Source organism: Microcaecilia unicolor, chromosome 12 (genome assembly GCF_901765095.1).
Source record: "Microcaecilia unicolor chromosome 12, aMicUni1.1, whole genome shotgun sequence".
In the NCBI taxonomy this organism is placed as follows: Eukaryota; Metazoa; Chordata; class Amphibia; order Gymnophiona; family Siphonopidae; genus Microcaecilia; species Microcaecilia unicolor.
In genome coordinates, this window is record NC_044042.1 from 94442570 (window position 1) to 94464360 (window position 21791).

General features: G+C 44.1%; 2 protein-coding genes across 3 annotated transcripts in view; one reads left to right on the forward strand and one right to left on the reverse strand.

The window, feature by feature from the left end:
• The window catches only part of LOC115482025 (ATP-dependent RNA helicase DDX42-like), a 164611-nt gene extending 152702 nt beyond the window's left edge, over window positions 1–11909 (reverse strand). For both annotated transcript variants that reach the window (XM_030221569.1, XM_030221567.1), the window contains exon 1: window positions 11834–11909. The gene's annotated coding sequence lies outside the window, so the exon portion shown is untranslated. The remainder of the gene's footprint in view (window positions 1–11833) is intronic.
• A 31-nt stretch (window positions 11910–11940) lies between these two features.
• The window catches only part of CCDC47 (coiled-coil domain containing 47), a 144939-nt gene continuing 135088 nt past the window's right edge, over window positions 11941–21791 (forward strand). The window contains exon 1 of the mRNA XM_030221571.1: window positions 11941–12140. The gene's annotated coding sequence lies outside the window, so the exon portion shown is untranslated. The remainder of the gene's footprint in view (window positions 12141–21791) is intronic.

Here is a 21791-nt window from a genome sequence, read left to right on the forward strand (position 1 = left end):
AAAAGCCTACACATCATGAACACATGGGCAGATGCATTCCGTCTGAAATTAAATGCTGAAAAAACTCAATGCCTGATACTCACCTCCCAATATAACACAAAGGAATTCACCGCTATAAACACACCAAACCTAAACCTTCCAATTTCAGAAACGCTCAAAATCCTTGGAGTTACTATTGATCGCCACCTAACACTCGAAACTCACGCAAACAACACAACTAAAAAGATGTTTTACTGCATGTGGAAATTGAAAAGGATAAGACCATTCTTCCCAAGATCCGTCTTTCGCAGCCTAGTGCAATCCCTCGTACTCAGCCACCTGGACTACTGCAACTCACTATACGCAGGTTGCAAAGAGCATACACTGAGGAAACTTCAAACAGCCCAAAATACGGCAGCCAGACTCATCTTTGGAAAGCCAAAATATGAAAGCGCAAAACCACTACGAGAGAAACTGCACTGGCTTCCACTCAAGGAACGCGTCACTTTTAAAGTATGCACACTAGTTCACAAAATCATCCACGGCGAAGCCCCAGCTTATATGTCTGAGCTAATAGACTTACCACCCAGAAACGCCAAAAGATCATCCCGAACCTTCCTCAACCTCCACTTCCCCAATTGCAAGGGCTTGAAATACAAGACGTTACACGCGTCAACCTTTTCTCACATGAGTACGCAGTTCTGGAATACACTGCCGCGCAACTTAAGAACAATCCACGAGTAAGCTTCCTTCCGCAGATCATTGAAGACCCATCTTTTTGAAAAAAATCTACGGAAAGAGCCAAAATACATAAAATCCACACTTACTGTTTAGTAATGCAATATAAATCCACTTCTGATCTCTCATCCCCGTAATCCCACATCACTCATACCCTTATTCACAGAAATATGTATACCATATGTCTTTACACCTTATTATTGCCCCTCAAGCTCCCATTGTCTCCTTCCAATGTTCAATGTTTGTGTTCTACTGTTGCACCCCTTAACGACACTTCGATTGTCTCGCAAAATTCTGCACAATGTAATCCATAACCAATTTGTAACAAATTGTACTTCCATCACTCATTTCTTACTGTAAGCCACACTGAACCCGCAAAAAGGTGGGAAAATGTGAGATACAAATGCAATAAATAAATAATAAATAAAAAAACACGAACCGGCTCTCATTTTGAGATAAAATCCCTGCTGTGACATGCAGTCAGCTATATCCTTTTGTAGCTCACTTGTAGGATCGTGATCAATGGCTCTGTAATATTGAGTTGTTGTAGCTGATTCATACCTTCCTGTACATATTTATCCCGATCTATCACAACGATATCTCCAACTTTGTCAGCCCTTTGGACTATAATAGAAGTTATGTTATTATTTCCTGTAAGCTTTTCCACTGAGCAAAAGATAAATTATTTCTACTGTTTATATTGTAAGGAGGTTGGAGGGTCTAAGCAGCTCAGGAGGAGGTATGGGGCCAGACTACATTCCCCACAAGGCCCTGAGAGAAGGGACAGAGGTGGTAGGTCCCAAAACCCGGTATGGCCCCCACGTGGAAGGGAGGGGGAAAAGGACTGGAAAGAGCAGTGGCTATGGCAGGCGAGGGCCAGAAGGGGGAGCAGGGATGACAAAGATCAATACCCTTGGGTTAGAAATCAGTACAAGATTCCTTCCACCTGGGAGGGGGAGGAGGTCTCCAACCAACAGCCTAGCTGAGAAAGAGTTAATGGAGTGCATGGAGGAAGGAGAGGCTGGAGAGACCAACACACCAGGTTTGGAGGAGCCAGTTGACATGGACTGTAATTGTACTTTGGGGCAGAGTTGCAGGGACTGAAGGCAGTGGGTGGTCACAGGAGTCAATTAGCTGTGTTGTGGGCGGTGTACTGCCATTCTGCAACCACCCAAGCGGAAAGACTTTTAAAACTGAAACCCAGGCTGTTGAACTGGGGGAGACTTGGATTTAAAGGGAAGTTTTTTTTCTTGTTGCTTTATTTTGGAAACTGAATGGGACTTTAACCCCTTGAACTGAGATTTTGTGGAGGAGGAGAAATAAACTGTTTGGAACTAAAAACTGTGTTGTCTGGAAGGACTTTGTTTGTGGACTGCTGAAGGGAGCCTACCACCCCTGAAGGGTATTCCAGACTGGCAGGATGGAGCAGAAAGAAATGCTTCACTGGATGGCTGCGCAGTTTCAGAAGCAGCAGGCGGGGGCCCAACAGGCCTTGCAGCAAGTGGTGGAAGCCGCCAAGGAACAGCATGTACCTCTGCCATAGGGAGCCTGTTGGATAAAGTTGCATCCCCAGGTACAGTGGCTGGTTCACCCATGGGAGTAGGAACCCCTCCGTTTGGACCCTTTTCTTTGGGACGAATGGGGGAGGGTGATGATGTGGATGACTTTATTGCTACATTTGAGAGGATCGCAAGGGCAGTGCAATGGCTGAAAGAATAGTGGGCTGTTCGACTGGCAGGAAGTCTAGCGGGGGAAGCTCTGGCTGCATACCGGGCCATGCTTGCGGACAGCTCCATGGATTATGAGCAGGTAGTGGCGGCCATTAAAAATAGATTAGGTCTTACTAGAGACCATTATAGAAGACTTTTTAGGGAGACTACTGCGGCCCCGGCTTTTGCCCAGAGACTGAAAGACTTAGCCTATAAATGGATGGAGCCGCAACAGAAGACTGCAGAACAGGTGGTGGAGGAGATTATAGTGGAACAGTTTTTCTTTGCCATACCCACCCCAGTGCGCGAGTGGCTCATTAAGCAAGGGGTGCGCTCATTGGAAGGGGTGATTCATGGAGCTTAACTGTATTTTGAGGCAGGAAGACATCCTACTAACCCCTTCCTCCCTAGTAGCCAAGAGGGTAGGGGTCAAGGGGGAAGTACTCATGCCAATACGGGGACTGGTGGGAAGAGGGAGGAGGGTCATAGGGACCTGGGTCCCAGTCCAGGGGGAAGAAGGTGTTTTAGATGTGGGAAGCCCGGCCACATGCTGAAGGAGTGTAGGGAAAGACTAGGTTTTGCGGGACATATGGGAACAGACCCCGAGGATTTCTTCTTCCTGGAGGTTCAGGTGGGAGGGGTGACAGTTAAGGCCCTGTTAGACTCGGGGGCCAATCAGTCGATGATGTCCCGGGTCTTGTGGAATAAGATCCAGAGCACCGCCATGGGGGAAGAGGGCGGACAGTATGTAGGAATGATTCAGATTAGGTGCATACATGGGTCTTCAACCACCTACCCTGTGTTCAGGATCCAACTAGGGAGCCCTCTGGGGAGAGGGTGGCTTAATGTGGCGATCCTGCCAAAACTGCCTTTTGACCTCATTTTGGGGAGGGAGTGGGAGCTGTTTGTAGAGGGGTTGAAAGGGGTCACAGGGTGGGTGACTACTCGGGCTCAGAAGGCTCGGGGTGGGTCGCAGGATAGGGGGGAGGATTCGGTAGGGCAGCTCTTCCCTTTCCATGAGGAGATAATGGGAGAACCGGGTAAAGGGAGGAAGGATACAGAAACACGGCAGGCGGAGAGGCATAACCGGGCTAGGGCCCTAAGGAGGTTGGGGGAAGGAGAGGCTATGCCATGGAGGCCACAAGAGGTGGTGGAGAGATTTCCCGCTTTTGGCCAGGAGCAGAGAGATGACCCGGTATTAAAAAGGGCCTGGGAACAAGGGGGGTCTTCAGGCGGGTTTCCCCGGTTTCGAGTGGTGGAGGGATTGTTGTACCGGGAAATACAGGATCTGGTGGGGGGACCGGTGCGAGGCCAGCTGGTAATTCCCAGGGTCTTTAGGAGCCTTATTCTAAGAGGGGCCCATGATCATCCTTTGGCAGGGCATAAGGGCTCCCAGAGTACGTTGAAACAGGTGCTGGAGCATTTTTATTGGCCTGGCGTACATAGGGAAGTCCAGAATTATTGCCAAAGTTGCCCCTCCTGTCAGCGGTTGGTGGACCGATACCCTCCCAGGGCACCTATGGTACCATTGCCTATTATTGGGGAACCTATGAGAAGTATGGCTATGGACATTGTGGGACCCCTCATCAGAACACCTAGGGGTTTTGCATACATTTTAGTACTCATGGATAGGGCCATTAGGTTTCCCTGGGCCTTCCCAATGAGAAATATATGAGCTACGGGTATAGCAACCGAATTGGTCAAGCTTTTCTGTGAAGTGGGATTCCCACGAGAAATGCTTACGGATCAGGGGTCCAATTTCAAATCTAGACAGTTAAGAGAACTGTGGGAAGCTTTTAACATAGGCCACATTACCACAGCTGCCTACCATCCCCAAACGGGATGGTAGAGCGATTTAATAAAACCCTTAAGCAGATGTTGAGGAAAGGCTTGAAAGGGAAATATTGGGACCAGTTGTTACCCTATGCTTTATATGCATGTAGGGAGAATATTCAAGCATCCCTAGGGGTATCCCCCTTTGAATTGGTCTTTGGCCGATTGCCGCGGGGCATTCTGGACATAATTCAGGAGGCATGGGTAGAGAGAGAGGAAGAGCCCAGGGAGGTTAGTACATACCTGAGGGAGTTAAGAGCAAGAATTCAGAGGGTCACGGCGTTTGCGCAGGACACCCTGGGGCAGAGCCAAGAGAGCCAGAAAGGGTATTATGACCGGGGCACAAAAGTAAGGAAATTTCAGGTGGGAGATAAAGTGCTTGTCATGGTGGCCTCAGACCCCCATAAGTTTACTTCTCAGTGGAAGGGACCCTGCATGGTAACAGCCAGAGTAGGCCCATGGACATATCGGGTAAGGATTGCGAAAGGTAGGATTCAGACCTACCATGTAAATATATTGAAACCGTGGATAGAGAGAGAAGGGTTTGGGGCGGTCCCTGAAGAGGAGTTGGGTCCTCAACTAAGTGATGTACAGGAGGGGGGGGAAACCTGTGATTGGTGAGTCTCTATCCCATGGGCAGAGGCAACGGGTAAGGGAAATGATAGAGGAGTTTCAGGATGTTATCAATCCCCTACCTGGGGAAACCCATTTGGTGGTCCATGATATCATCACTGAGCCTGGTAGGATTGTAAGGCAGAGGCCCCATAGAACACCCAAATTTAAGAGGAAGGAAATTATAAGGCAGGTACAGGAAATGATGGACTTAGGTATCATAGAGGAATCAGTTAGTCCCTGGTCCAGTCCAGTGGTGTTGGTACCAAAGAGTGATGGGTCTCAGAGGTTTTGTATAGATTTACGAAGGGTGAATGCCATATCCCGGTTTGATGCTTATCCCATGCCCCGGATAGATGACTTACTGGACAAACTGGGGCGTGCTCAGTATTTAACTACCTTAGATCTTACAAAAGGGTATTGGCAAGTGCCGCTGACAGAGGAGGCTAAGCCCAAAACAGCCTTTGGCACCCCTATAGGGTTATTCCAATTTAGACGAATGCCATTTGGGTTAAATGGGGCGGCAGCGTGCTGCCAACGATTGGCTGATCAGTTGCTGAGGTGGCATTCGGACTACGCTGCCGCGTATATGGATGATATTGTCATTTTTAGCTCAGATTGGGAGTCCCATTTGCCCAAAGTCAAAGCTGTGCTAGAATCCCTCAGGCGAGCGGGCCTAACAGTGAACCCAAAGAAGTGCGTGTTTGCTAGTGAAGAGGTAAAATACTTGGGATACATTGTGGGAGGGGGAGTTATCAAACCCCTAAGGGATAAAGTGCAGGGAGTGCGTGATTTTCTGCTGCCCCACACCAAAAAACAATTGAGGGGGTTTTTGGGGCTGATAGGATATTATCGCAGATTCATTCCTAGATTTGCAGAGAGGTCAAGCACCCTTACTGACATGCTGAGGAAAAGGTGCCCTAATGCCTAAATTGGACAGAGGCAGGTCGTGGGGAGTTCCAAATGTTGAAAGACCTCCTGTGTCAGGAACCGGTCTTAAAAGGAATAGATTTTGAGAAGCCCATCCTGTTACAGACGCCTCAGAGACGGGCTTGGGGGCTGTGTTATCCCAAGAGTTTGAAGGGGAGGAGCACCCTGTCCTTTTTCTGAGTAGGAAACTGCACCCGGCAGAGCAGCATTACACTGTTATAGAGAAGGAGTGTTTGGCTATAAAATGGGCTATAGAAACTCTGAAATACTATCTGCAGGGCAATCCTTTTGTTTTGATTACTGACCACGCACCTCTGAAATGGCTCCAACAAATGCAGGGGCAGAATGCCAGGCTCACCCACTGGTATTTAGCGTTACAAGCTTTTTCCTTTGAAATACAGCATAGGGCGGGGAAGCTTCACGGGAACGCTGATGCCCTGTCCCGAATTGCGAACTCCCCAGCAAGTAGCCTGGAGGAAGCAGGGAGTCGCAATTATTTGAAGGGGGGGGTGTAAGGAGGTTGCAGGGTCTAAGCAGCTCAGGAGGAGGTATGGAGCCAGACTACATTCCCCACAAGGCCCTGAGAGAAGGGACAGAGGTGGTAGGTCCCAAAACCCGGTATGGCCCCCACGTGGAAGGGAGGGGGAAAAGGACTGGAAAGAGCAGTGGCTATGGCAGGCGAGGGCCAGAAGGGGGAGCAGGGATGACAAAGATCAATACCCTTGGGTTAGAAATCAGTACAAGATTCCTTCCACCTGGGAGGGGGAGGAGGTCTCCAACCAACAGCCTAGCTGAGAAAGAGTTAATGGAGTGCTTGGAGGAAGGAGAGGCTGGAGAGACCAACACACCAGGTTTGGAGGAGCCAGTTGACATGGACTGTAATTGTACTTTGGGGCAGAGTTGCAGGGACTGAAGGCATTGGGTGGTCACAGGAGTCAATTAGCTGTGTTGTGGGCGATGTACTGCCATTCTGCAACCACCCAAGCGGAAAGACTTTTAAAACTGAAACCCAGGCTGTTGAACTGGGGGAGACTTGGATTTAAAGGGAAGTTTTTTTCTTGTTGCTTTATTTTGGAAACTGAATGGGACTTTAACCCCTTGAACTGAGATTTTGTGGAGGAGGGGAAATAAACTGTTTGGAACTAAAAACTGTGTTGTCTGGAAGGACTTTGTTTGTGGACTGCTGAAGGGAGCCTACCACCCCTGAAGGTTTGCTACCGGGATTAGAGATATTACAATATTAATATGTTTATATTGATATGCTCCAAGGCAGACAAGTCCCTTAATACTAATCACTGAAAAGCTACAATGGACACATCTGGGATACTTGGAGGGACCCATCTACATTTTTTACTAGTTCGCAACTGACCCTCTTGCTGATGACCCTTTTGACCTCCAAAATAAACTCTCAGCCTCAAATCCCTAAATAATCTATGTAGACCCTGCCTCGTAGCAAATGCATCATAATGTCCTATGGGAATAAATGATAAGCCCTTATTTAATACCTCCTCTTGAATAGGGGATAATTCTAGTCAGGAAATATTGATGACATTACTTACTTCCTGTCAGGTGTCAAAGCAGCAACTAGGTTTGTGAGCCCTTGGGCCGCTGCCAAGGAGTGGCAGTGGCAGGCAAAACCACCCCAACCAGCACTGGGCTAACACACACACTGGACAAGAACACTTGGACTGGAACACAGGACTGGAGCAAGGCTTCACCTGCACTTGACCATCCTTCCCCAGGAGTTGAGCCCCTGGGTACAGGCGGCCGGCAGGGCTTACCAGACTGGGCAGGAACTGGATACCAGCAGGAAACCCACAACAGAGTCAAGACTACAAACTGCCAGGCAGCCACTAAGACAGAAACTCAGACAGGAGGGAGTCAGGACTAAAAGCTACCAAGCAGCCACTAATAAAGAACACAGACACAAGACAAGGAAATGCCGACCAGAAACAAGACTAGGAACTAAACAATAAAACAAAAGCTAACTACACACAAACAAACAAGAACCAGGCAAGAACGCAGAATAAAACTGGACTAGGCAGAAGTGCACAGAGCACACCCACATACCAGGGACCTTAGACGATGCAAAGGCAAACACAGAAGTTTCTAGGTGATTAATAAAGCCCATCAGCTGCTAAAGCTCAGCTGCAGCAATCAGAAGGCAACTACGGGTGCTGTTCAGGTACAAACAAGGAAAGCAATTCTGGCAGCTTGGAAGATCTGGACTGAACTGGGCTGAGGTCTGGAACGGGTGATAGTAAACAGACAGTCCATTGCAGCCACCAGAGAGCGAGGTGAGCACAGACAAGGAAATGGTCACAAACGTGACAATTCCAATTTGATTTGTTGGGTCTGGCTCCCGTCCTGGATCCGTCCATTTTTTGTTCTATCCCTATTGCCTCCTCTGGTTGATTGGAGACACGTAAAAAAGAACTGGGGGGGAGGCTCGTTGGAGGATTTTAATATAGGTTCACATATCTGGTCTGCTTGTTTATCATTATAAACTACTACTTTTGGGCTCATCATCACCTGAGGAGTCATAGACGACATTTTAAAATTCACCCGTCTAGAGTTACCTTTCCCTTTCTTAAATTTTCATCGCTTGGCCATTCAAGAATAAACATAACCTTTTGTGTAATCATACTCATCTCTTCGAAATTTAGTTATTTTAAGAGCTCTTTTTTGTTCAATTCTATATTTTTCCATTATGATCCTGTAAATGATCCTGTAAATGCTTCTCATATTCCTCATTACTCTGCACACGCTTCATTATATCCTGTTTAATTTTCAATTCCATAAACACTTGCATTCCATCCTGAAGAGTATCAATTGTTACCCTGTTTCCCCGAAAATAAGACATCCCCTGAAAATAAGACCTAGTAGAGGTTTTGCTGAATTGCTAAATATAAGGCCTCCACCGAAAGTAAGACCTAGCAAAGTTTTTGTTTGGCCCCGATGGGTGCCCACTCTCTCCCACCAGAAGATGACTATTTGGCAACTAGCCACCCAGCCCAGTTCCCATTAGTGTGGAGGTAGTGATGGCGATATGGTACTGTGTTGTGGTTTATTAGGTGAGGTTGTTTGTTTTTTTGTGTCCTTGTGAGAGCCGGACGTCTATAACACAAAGCAACGCATTCTTTTCCTCGTTCCTCCTCTATCAGGGGCCATCGTTGGGATTTTTTTTTTGTATGTGTAATCGTTTGGTTCTCTAGTGTGGTGCATTTGGGTATAGCTTGTACCGTGTTTCACCGAAAATAAGACATCCCCTGAAAATAAGACCTAGTGCATCTTTGGGAGCAAAAATTAATATAAGACACTGTCTTATTTTCGGGGAAACACGGTAGTAACACTAAATACAAGGAGAACTGCGTAATTACCGTGTTCCACTGTGTGACATAATTGTCATTCCCTAAAAACCTAGGCTCCTTATTCATGACTTATGCACCCTATTTACTTCATTCCAATCACATTTGCCTTCTTGTTGAGAATCAGAAAACAAATGATCACCTGCCATTAATTCACTGATACGGGCTGTTGAAAGACCTGATTTGGACTCCCACCCGGTAGAAGCCGTTTCCCCCTCCATATTATAACAAATAATTCTATAAATAGGGGACACTATTACCAATTCCGGAGTTTCTCTTATATAATCATTATCAATATTTGAAGTAAAGAATTCATTCAGTCTCTCTGCTATGGCCTTATCCTCCCCGAGTGTCCCTTTGCTCCTTCATGAGTCAACAGTCCCATGGATTCCCTCACAGGCTTTCTGCTTCTAATGTACCTGAAAAATGTATTTACTATAAGATTTTGCATATGTGGCAAGCTTCGCTTCATATTCTCTTTCAGCTTTCTTTTATCAGTGCCTTGCATCTAACTTGCAGGTGCTTATGTTGCTTCTTATTTTCTTCTTCATTTGGATCCTTTTTCCATTTTTTGAAATATGTTCTTTTGGCTCTAATAGCCTCTTTCATGTCACCTCTTAACCATACTGGCTGTCATTTGCTCTTCTTTGTAACTTTATTAATGTGTGGAATACATGTAGCCTGGGCTTCCAAGATAGTATTTTTAAACAATGTAAAAACACTTCAAAGTAACATTCATAATGTAAAAAATAGGAAGGAAAAGCCTCAAAGAGCTCCAAGTCAGAACAACTTTTACAGCTATAAAGATCCAACTGATCTGCTCTTCATCATTGGCAAAAACCTTACTTAAAATGCAAAATCAAAAACAAAACCTTCAAGAAGTGTCCAACTTCAATACAGTCCAATCAAAAAGTCTAGGTTGGTATCTATGTAGTCAGAAAAAGGCAAGATCCAACAAGTTCTGAAGATGGAGCTAGGCTGGGACACAGGAGCCACTACCAGGTCACCTGTTTCAAAGGCATTGGACTGGAGCCGGAACCCGCCTAAAATGTGAGAAAGCCAGAAGTAGAATCCCTCTCTGGCTTCCTTTTCTAGCCGCCTGGATTCTTAAAGGAAAACGTCTGTGTGTGCAAGAGCCTAGAGAGGCTGGCCCTGTACAATTGAAGGAGATGCGATCCGTCTCCCCGACCGGCATTTTGGAAGATGGAAATGAGAAATAAATCAGATGCAGATCAGCAGGATCCAAAGCAGTCCAAAACAAGTAAGGTCAGAATCAATATAGTTTATACCTAGGATTCACCTTTGGGTTTAAAAAGCAAAACCATGTACATGCAAGGACTGGATAAACAAATTAAAACAAAGTTTAAATAGAAAATGCCTTTAAAATGTAATGGTAGCAATAATGAAAACAGTGATGGAATATTCACATAGCAACCAGCCTGAGCCAACAGATTTATTTTCCATTAAACACAATTAACTTTGTATGAACTTGGCAGCTAATAGTGCGCTGAACTGGACAATGTTGGCTCATTTAGACTGACTCTGGACTTCTGCAAGAAGGTACAGTAGCTCTGCCCTCATTCAATATTTGTATTTTAAATAGTAGTAATAAAAAAAATATCAAATGCATTTTTATAATATACCACTACACTATAAGAAACAAAAGGAGCAAGTCCCTACATGCCACCTTTTTCTTTTGATCTAAGCACGGGGGGGGGGGGGGGGGGGGGTTAGATTTTAAATGCTCATAGGCTTCAACCTAATGTTTTATGTGGGATATAAACAGTGGTGTGCTGGAGCAGGCTCTCACAGGCTCGCAAGAGCCGGTTGTTAAGTTTTTAAGAATTTTGGGAACCGGTTGTTAAAATAGGGCCCTCCATGGCTACTTTAACAACTGGCTCCCAAAATGTGGGCTTGGGCCCCCTGCTGAATTCTCTTTTAATTTGATGGTGGGGATGCTGAGCCCTGCCAGCCAAGTAAATAGACTACTGCTGCTCCCCCGCTCCTTGTTTCCAGCTCTGGGCAGCAGGCTGGGACTTCTCGAGCATGTGAGAGAAGTTCCAGCATGCTGCTCAAAGCAAGACGTTGGGAGTGGTGGCAGTCCATTTATTAGCTGCTAGCAAAGGTATGCCTAGTGTGCCCGCAGGAAGGGAGGGAGCAGAGAGAGGCAAATGTTGCTCCCCCTCCGGCCACCCCTGGCCCTTCCAACTGCAGAGCTGGCTACCTCGGGAGAAAGAGCCTGTTAAAAATTTACCAGCACACCCCTGGATATAAATGTCATAAATAAATAGCTAGAAACTCTGAAAGCTGAGCACCTGATTCTCATAACATGACGTCTGTTTTAGAGGCCCTTTTCCAGGTGAAAAAAAAATCTCTGCATCAATATAACAATGTTAGGGTGTCCCAATAACCAGCCCCTCCAAATGACACACTGATTACGATTTATAGAATAACTAGTAAATAAGGCCCATTTCTGACAAAAATGAAACGGGCGCTAGCAAGGTTTTTCCCTTCACGACCCTCCCACCGAGTCGCACACTTCCCCCTCCCTCAGATTTAAACAACCTCCCCTCCGCGTTAATGACCCCTGGACCCCACTACCGCGACCCTCTGGACACCACCCTTTCCTCCGACCGAAATACCTCCCCTGAAGCCGTCGCGTACCTCTGCTCACTGATCCGAAGTTCTCTGTTGTGGGTTGCGGGGCGTGGCTTCAAGAATGAGCATGTGTTGAAGTTTCTGTGCGTGCGTCTGATGTCAGCAGCTCATAAATTTGTCATCCCGCCTCTGACGCCTACTGTTTTCATCCTCCAACCACCTTGCTCCTTGATTGGTGGCTTGCTTGGCGCGGCTGCCGGTCCCGCCCCCTGATGTCAATTCCTCTTCCGGCTGCACGCCAAGTGACAGTCGCCAATAGAGAGACCTCCTGTCCTGCGCAAACTACAGAGAAACCTCTTTGGGTCCTGCTGTGGTAAGTTTATCTTTTTGTTGCTACTGCTGCTTCCTTTTGGGAGAAAGGGAAGGAAGCGGCAAGGGCTTAGGTGACAGCGGGAGGGAGGTGGGGAAATCCCGAATTGGGACTCCCTATTTTTTTTCAAGACGAATCCTGGCTTGCATAACACTAGCCTAGAGTAATCCTCAAGCCAGGAAACATAAACATGGTATTAACTTATTGTTGTTAAACTTTATACTGTTGTAAAAGAGCCTATTGAAAAGTATGTTCTTATGTTTCTTTGCATACGAGACCACGATTTTTAGCAGGTACAAAAAGTGTTGCCATGCGTTTGGCACACAACAATCTGACTTAGATGGATTTTATTTATATCATTGATCAAGAATCCTCAAGTTAAATTGTGGATGTGTTGAATACTGCTAAATAGCTGCCTAGTCAGCACCTGCAGCTGCTGGAGCCCGCTAAAAATCTGGGGAAGAGAGGAAGAAGATAAATCAGCAAGTCTAGTCTAGATAGATAGATTGTTTTTAACAGGCTAATTGGACAGATGATAGCAAATCCTTCCTAGACGTTATTAAGGGTTATAAGCCTTGTTCTATTATAACATCTTGGAGCATTAACATATTCTTAGTTTTATCAGCATGTAGCTTTTTTGAAAAGCAATAACATTAAAAAAAATCAATGACGTTTAAGGCTTAAATTTTTTTTTTGATTTCTTGGGGCCGGGGCTGATCATGTGTGATTTCAAGGTTCTAGTAGAAAAAAGGATGGAAATAGGAATACCGTTATAGATATTGTTGATAGGATCTCATCTAGACTAATGTAAGTGGTATCTGTGGTTTAGGTAGGAAAATATAATGACAGCTTACAAGTACACAGTATTGGGTTCTATGTTAAGTGTCACAACATAAGATAAAAATTTTTGGAGTCATTGTGCATAATATATTGAAATGTTTCAGTCCAGTTTGATGCTTGGAGAAAAGACGGCCGAGGGGAGATATGAATGAGGTCTACAAAATAATGAGTGGAGTGGATCGGTTAGATGTGAATCACTTGTTTGCTTTTTCCAAAAATAGTAGGACTGGGGGGTAGGGTACACAATGAGGCTACAAAGTAGTAAATTTAAGACCAATTGGAGAAAATATTTCTTCACTCAGCGGGCAATTAAATTCTGGAATTTGTTGCCAGAGAATTAGTAAAAGCATTAGCTTAGCAGGGTTTAAAAAAGGTTTGAATAGCTTTCTAAAAGAAAAGTCCATAAGCCGTTATTAAAGTGAACTTGGGAAAAGCCATTGCTTATTTCTAGGATAAGCAACATAAAATGTATTGTTTTGAGATCTTGCCGGGTACTTGGAGCCTAGATTAGTCACTGTTGGAAACAGGATGCTGGGCTTGATGGATGGGCTTGATGGTCTGTCCCAGTAAGTCAATATGTTCTTAAGACAGCTAATAGTGGGATTGAAAAGGTGTTTGGAGTAAGTTCATGAAAAATGCTTATCCCTAGAAATGAGCTATAAGAAATATGTTTTGGGGGATCTACTGTGTATTTGTTACACAGTTTGACCACTTTTAGAGACGGGATATGCCATAGCAGTTCCCCATAGTCCAGCTCATCTTCCCATTTTATGGAGCCGTTGAGGTCAGTCTCCATGGGTCCCCCCCAGGATCTGAGCTGCTATGCTGCAGTTGTGGGATGCTTCTGCAGTTCCGACAGCGGGGCTGCCAGTCGGGGAGACGGATCGCATCTCCTTCAGTTGTCCAGGGCCAACCTCTGTAGGCTCATGCACACACAGAAGTTTTTCTTTAAGATTCTAGTTGGCTGGAAAGGGAAGCCAGAGAGGGATTCTACTTCTGGCTTTGCCACATTTTAGGCAGGTTCCGGTTCCAGTCCAGTGGCTTTGAAACAGGTCTCTTCGTGCGTGACCTGGTAGTGGCTTCTGTGCCTCCCGCTTGACTCCAGCCCAGCTCCATCTTCAGAACTTGTTGGATCTTGCCTTTTTCTGACTGCATAGATACCAGCCTAGAGTGACTTGCCTCCCATCAGCCGTCAATTCTGCTGTGGCCTAAGGGCTCATCCTCCTTGTGGCTTGACAGGATGCTGGGCGTGAATTAGTGTGGCTTGGCTTATTTTCTTATGTACAATATCTCCTGTCTCCAGAAATAACCCCTGTAGGAAGCGAATAGTAGAAGATAAGCCTGCTTTCTCCAAATTCAGACTTGGAGTTAGATCAGGTTTCAAATGAGGAAAATAGTTAAAAAGAAGCTAAAATGATCAGATCAAAGGTTAGGTCTTTAATTCAACCATGGACGTTGTTTAAAAACGAACTACAGAAAATAATTTTTAAAAAAGAGCATGGAAACACAAAAACTTGCAACTACACAAAGAAAGTCCCACTTTAAAGAACGCCACTGTTGATGGGGAATTCTGAGGACCTTCCTTCTGCACCTCCATGAAGCGGTGACGAGAAGTGGAGCGCGGGCATGCTGTGCTGCTCAAAGAGCTCCTTAGCAGGCGCTTCCAGTTTCTCCAAAGGAGCGAGTGCCTGCTTCACAAATGATCCCCATTGATTTGGACCCTGATGCTGCAGTTTGAAATATGATTTTTTTAAACTCTGGCTATCGTTGGTCCTGGGGGAAATGAGTAACTGGCTTGCAAGATGTTTTCTAAGATAAGTGTGCTATGAATGACATTTTGATTGGACTGTATTGAAGTTGGACACTTCTTGAAGGTTTTGTTGTTTTTAATTTTGAATTTTGCATTGTAAGTAAGATTTTTGCCAATGATGAAGAGCAGATCAGTTGGATCTTTATAGCTGTAAAAGTTGTTCTGACTTGGAGCTCTTTGAGGCTTTTCCTTCCTATTTTTTACATTATGAATGTTACTTTGAAGTGTTCTTACATTGTTTAAAAATACCATCTTGGAAGCCCAGGCTACATGTATTCCACACATTAATAAAGTTACAAAGAAGAGCAAATGACAACCAGTATGGTTAAGAGGTGACATGAAAGAGGCTATTAGAGCCAAAAGAACATATTTCAAAAAATGGAAAAAGGATCCAAATGAAGAAGAAAATAAGAAGCAACATAAGCACCTGCAAGTTAGATGCAAGGCACTGATAAAAGAAAGCTGAAAGAGAATATGAAGCGAAGCTTGCCACATATGCAAAATCTTATAGTAAATACATTTTTCAGGTACATCAGAAGCAGAAAGCCTGTGAGGGAATCCATGGGACTGTTGACTCATGAAGGAGCAAAGGGACACTCGGGGAGGATAAGGCCATAGCAGAGAGACTGAATGAATTCTTTACTTCAAATATTGATAATGATTATATAAGAGAAACTCCGGAATTGGTAATAGTGTCCCCTATTTAAAGAATTATTTGTTATAATATGGAGGGGGAAACGGCTTCTACCGGGTGGGAGTCCAAATCAGGTCTTTCCACAGCCCTTATCAGTGAATTAATGGCAGGTGATCATTTGTTTTCTGATTCTCAACAAGAAGGCAAATGTGATTTGGAATGAAGTAAATAGGGTGCATAAGTCATGAATAAGGAACCTAGGTTTTTAGGGAATGACAATTATGTCACACAGTGGAACACGGTAATTACGCAGTTCTCCTTGGATTTAATGTTACTAACAATTGATACTCTTCAGGATGGAATGCAAGTGTTTATGGATTTGAAAACTAAACAGGATATAATGAAGCGTGTGCAGAGTAATGAGGAATATGAGAAGCATTTACAGGATCATAATGGAAAAATATAGAATTGAACAAAAAAGAGCTCTTAAAATAACTAAATTTCGAAGAGATGAGTATGATTACACAAAAGGTTATGTTTATTCTTGAATGGCCAAGCGATGAAAATTTAAGAAAGGGAAAGGTAACTCTAGACGGGTGAATTTTAAAATGTCGTCTATGACTCCTCAGGTGATGATGAGCCCAAAAGTAGTAGTTTATAATGATAAACAAGCAGACCAGATATGTGAACCTATATTAAAATCCTCCAACGAGCCCCCCCCCCCCCCCAGTTCTTTTTTACGTGTCTCCAATCAACCATAGGAGGCTATAGGGATAGAACAAAAAATGGAAGGATCCATGACGGGAGCCAGACCTAAGAAATCAAATTGGAAGTAAGTAATGTCATCATCAATATTTCCTCTGTAGAATTATCCCCTATTCAAGAGGAGGTATTAAATAAGGGCTTATCATTTATTCCCATAAGACATTATGATGCATTTGCTACGAGGCAGGGTCTACATATATTCTTTAGGGATTTGAGGCTGAGAGTTTATTTTGGAGGTCAAGAGGGTCAGTTGCGAACTAGTGAAAAATGTAGATGGGTCCCTCCAAGTATCCCAGACGTGTCCATTGTAGCTTTTCAGTGATTAGTATTAATGAACTTGTCAGCCTTGGAGCGTATTAATTTATTTTTATTTATTTTATTGCATTTGTATCCCACCTCTTTGCAGGCTCAATGTGGCTTACAATACATCATGATTAGTGGAAACATATAATAAAACATATATTTGGCATTACAGGAGAATCTTGGGTTACTTGATAATGATAAAACATATTAGTAGATTTAACAATCGAATATTGTAGTCAGTTCTGGATATTTGTTTAGGAGTTCACATTTGATGATCTTTGTGGTATGCCCTATCAAAGAGATGGGTCTTCAGTAGTTTGCGGGTTAGTTCATAGAGCGTTTTTAAGTTGCGCGGTAGCGCGTTCCAGAATTGTGTGCTCAGATAGAAAAAGGTTGACGCATGCGTTCATTTGTATTTTAGAACTTTACAGTTGGGGAAGTGAAGATCAAGGAATATAAACAGTAGAAATAATTTATCTTTTGCTCAGTGGAAAAGCTTACAGGAAATAATAACATAACTTCTATTATAGTCCAAAGGGCTGACAAAGTTGGAGTTATCGTTGTGATAGATTGGGATAAATATGTACAGGAAGGTATGAATCAACTACAACAACTCAATATTACAGAGCCATTGATCACGATCCTGCAAGTGAGCTACAAAAGGACATAGTTGATGGCATGACCAAGCAGTCACAGCAGGGATTTTATCTCAAAAAGAGAGCCGGTTCTTGTGTTGTCAGTATCCTAAGATTCCATACATATACTTCATCCCCAAAATTCATAAGTCCCTAGTGAACCCTCCGAGGCATCCCATTTTATCCACGAAGGGCTCAGTTTGAGCCATTGCAATCATGGGTAACCCAGGCTGATTCATACATAAGGGACTCTATGCATTTTATCCGTTTATTGGATGAGGTGAGACTCGCTGAGACTGGCACTGTCCTATTGGTAACTATGGATGTGGAGGCGTTATACTCCAATATTCCGCAAGTTTGGGCACTGGAAGTGGCTTGCCATTATTTTGAACAGGTGGCCATTCCAGCTGATAAGGTGGCCCTGTTACAAACATTGTTATCCAATGTTATCTGTAAAATCTGTTTTGAATTTCAGCAGAAGTTTTTTTTTTTTTTTAATACAAGTTAGAGGAGTAGCCATGGGGGCTACTGTTGCGCTGTCAATATCATGCTTATATATGACCATCTTTGAAGATAGGTATGTTTACCCCTCCTCACATAATAATCATATCATTATGTGAAAACATTTCATTGATGATATCATTTTCATCTGGAGGGGTACTAGTGAAGTGCTTTGATCTTTCATTTATTACATTAACTAGCCATTGAGCCCATAAAAACGGGCTGGTATTGGGGTTTTCCTTCCCTTCCCCCCCCCCCCCCCCCCCCCCCCCCCCCCGCGAAGTCACTGCCGCCACCCCTCCACCTGGCCCGGGCCCTCTCTTCGCTTCTGAACTTTCACATCCATTCGCCGAACGCAGCAAGGCAAATCAGCTGCCGTGGGCCCTTCCTTCTCTGCCTGTGGCCCCGTCCTCCTGTGACATAACGTCAGCGAAGGCGGGACACAGGCAGAGAAGGAAGGGGCAGCTCAGCTGATGTCTGTTGCTGCGTTCGGCTAAATTGATGAAGAATAGATTTATTGAATGGGGATATTCAGTAAGTGTAGTTAAAAAGGCATACAAACGGGTACTTTATGCTTACAGAACGTGGCTTTTTTTAACCTAAAAATGAAGTCCCCTCCCTGCCCATCTTCAAAGCCCACCTCTTCAATGTCGCCTTCGGCACCTAACCACTACACCTCTATTCAGGAAATCTTGACTGCCCCAACTTGACATTTCGTCCTTTAGATTGTAAGCTCCTTCGAGCAGGGACTGTCCTCCTTTGTTAAACTGTACAGCGCTGCGTAACCCCTAATAGCGCTCTAGAAATGTTAAGTAGTAGTAGTCCATAACAGCCCGCCGGTATGTGTCATCCCATATTCTCCTCAGGCTACAGCTGTTGCTAAAAAAGTTCATAAACATTGGGTTGTGCTATTGTTCCATGCTGAATTACAGGAACACCTGAGGGTGGCTTACAAGTGTGTTGTTAATATGGTGGAGCATCTGAAGAGACCTCAGTTTGATTAGTCAAATGGAATACACTCCCCTTGTGGTAGTTGCGTGCATTGCATATACTCATTGACTACTGATTATGTATTTTATTCCGGGCACAACAACAACAATTTTTTTTCAACTATAGAACTACGTGTGAAACACAGCGGGTAGTATATTGCATTATATGTCCATGTCAGTTATATTATATAGGACAAACGAGAAGGAAGTTGAAACAGCACATAGCTGAGCATTTAAGCAGCATCAGAAATGAGAGAATGGAAGCCCCTTTAGTGGCTCATTGGCGTGAAGCAACCATTCAGTTGATGACTTGCGGTTTATAGCATTAATGCGTGTAAATTTGAGGCGAGGGGGTGATATTAGTGAAGCATTAAGAAGGCAGGAACAAAGATTAATTTTTTCATTGCGCACAGTGGCCCCATATGGCCTAAATTTGGAAATAGAGTGGTAACTCCACCGGTAGGTTTTCAATTAACATTAATTAGGTGGGCGAGTTAAGCCTATATAAAATTCGGTAGTAGGTAGATTAGGGCATTCTGGTACGTCTACCGGATGTGACGGGGGAAAGGATTTGGAAGTGATCCCTCCGTAAGCAGCCAATGGTTTATGTTCATGTGTGTTTATTTGAACTGCATTTGATGTAGGTTTGGGTAATTTTAAATGTGTGCCTTTATTTGTTGAAGGATACTTTGTTCCTCCTGATGAAGATATTGAAATACGGTTCCGTATTGGGGAACAAGCAAAGTAATTCATAAGCTTTGAAAGATCATGTGAAATATGCAGGTTGGATGATCAAAGATGATCGGTGATTGGAGTTGAGATCTATCTTACCGTCTTCTCTGTGGACTAAGTAATCGTGTAATCATCAAGTGAAAGTGGATCGTTCTATTACTGAATGCACAAATGCCAGAGCGTTATTGAGTGAAAAGATACAAGGGACTAAGAGACTATTCAATATCGCAAAACCTCTGTGGGTAGTGTGAGTGCTGGAATACTCAATTGAGAAGATTATACTTCAGGAAAGACTCTGTGTGGTCCATGGGAGCTCGTGAAATTATGTGCATAGAAGATTGTGAATTGAAGAAATTGTAAAATTCCCATGTATGAGTTATTGCATTGAAGTAATTATAGTCCTGTGAGGAGCAAAGTGTGATCTGACTGTGAATTGAATGGCGAATGTGGCGTATGTAGTTGTGAGTAGTGTGAGTAATGATGATTAAATGATTTAAGGCACATGTATTCATATTCCTAGTTAATAAAGTTAAATTATTGACAAAAAGTATAGCTTTCTGGAGAAATACTGATACCAATTCTGGAGTTTCTCTTACATAATTGTTAAGTGTCCCCTATTTAAAGAGTTATTCTTTTAATAATGGCCATTTTTTCTGGTCCTGAGGCAGCAAAGCATCTTCCACAGCATCACACTACCACTACCATGTTTGATTGTTGGTATGATGTTCTTTCTATGGAATGCTGTATTTGCTTTACGCCAGATGAAATGGAACCTATGGTGACCAAAGAGTTCCATTTTTGACTTAACATATGAATAGCTATACTGGGTCAGACCAATCCATGTCACAAGTACCTTGCAGAAACCCAAATAAAACATTATCCTAAAAGGCTTGGAGACCATCCAGGTGTGTTTGCAAATGTGAGACTAACATTGATGTTACTTTTCCATTTCTTCTTACACATTTGCTGCTGATATCCTTGTTGGTTTATCCAGTCTGTCACTCTTCCCCTGACTTTTCCACACGTCAAGCCTGTTTGAAAGCTATGTCTAGTTGGTTCATGTCCACCAAGCTGGTGCTTAATCAGAATAAAACTGTAGCGTGTTGGTTGACTGGATCCTCCATTTGTCCCAGTTTTGCTCTAACTTTCTTTGGTTCCCCAGTGATGACAGTTGACTCTTTTAAATACATAAGCGTCATATTCAGTACCTCTCTTTCATCCCATAAACAGGTCTCTAAAGTTCTCCAGTCTGATTTCTTGACCCTCCGTAAAATACGCCCATTGAAGACGTTCATAGATCCCCAAGCATTACACGTTCTAGTTCATACCTTTGTAGTGTATGCAGGACTCTCTGTTATAGCTAAAACACCTCAATACTTGCACTGGCTTTCTGTACATTGGTGCAATGCACTTTAAGATCTTATGTTTGGCCTTCCTATCTCTCTAACTTGATTTCTGTTTGCACTCCTACCAGACATCTTCGCTCCTTGGATGCCCATCGTTTGGTACTTCTCTCACCCAAAACAGCCCACTATGAATCTACTAGGCATTCTGTTTTGTTTTGTTTTTCCCTGGCTCCTTGTCTTTGGAACTCTGTCTCTCTCAAACAGTATGGGGGATTTTTTTTTTAAACCATTTAAGGTTAGTTAAAAAAAAATTTCTTTGAGCAGGGTTTTTTTTGCCATCACAGGGCTAATTTTTTCCCCTAGGATAGAGATCTGTTGTGGCAAGGTAACCAGTTTGCTTCTTATGAGTGTGTTTTATGTTTTAAACTAATATTTCCTTGTCATCAAGCAGATGAATCCATTACGAATGGGTTGTGTCCACCTACCAGCAGGAGAGATAGAGAGCACTGAAAACCATAGTGCCTCTTGGCCAGCTAGCTCCATCTACCTCTCAGTATTCTCTATCTCCCCAGCAGGGTTGGACGCAGCTTATTCAGCTCCTTCAAAAATCTGCCTGGGGTGGCTCCTGGGCTTTTGCCAGTTGTAGCAGGGGTGTTGTGGCTATTGCAGCTTCACTTTAAAGGCACATAGGTTCGCCCTTTCCCTGCCTTACCCTTCCCCCTATGTGGATGCAGGCATATAGGTTTGCCCTTTCCCTGCCTTTCCCACACTCTTCTGTGTGGATGCAGGCACATTGGTTCGTCCTTTCCCTGCCTTTCCCACTCTCCTGGACCTTCAGAGTGCCTCTGTAGCTGTTGTCTCTAACTTTCCTCACAGCGTTAAAAAAAACGCGCTTGTTAGCGCTGCGATTCTGAGGCTTCATTCTGTCTGTGCAGCGTGACCGGAGCTCTGTGACTCGGTCTGGTGAGGTAAGAGAGTCTTGTAGCTAATCTGGGGAGGGCACGCGATTGGGACGTTTTTGGCGCGAATCCGCCATTTTGAAATTTTCCACCGTTTTCGGGGATGGCTGCGGAGGTTCTTAAGCGCTGTTCATGTTGTG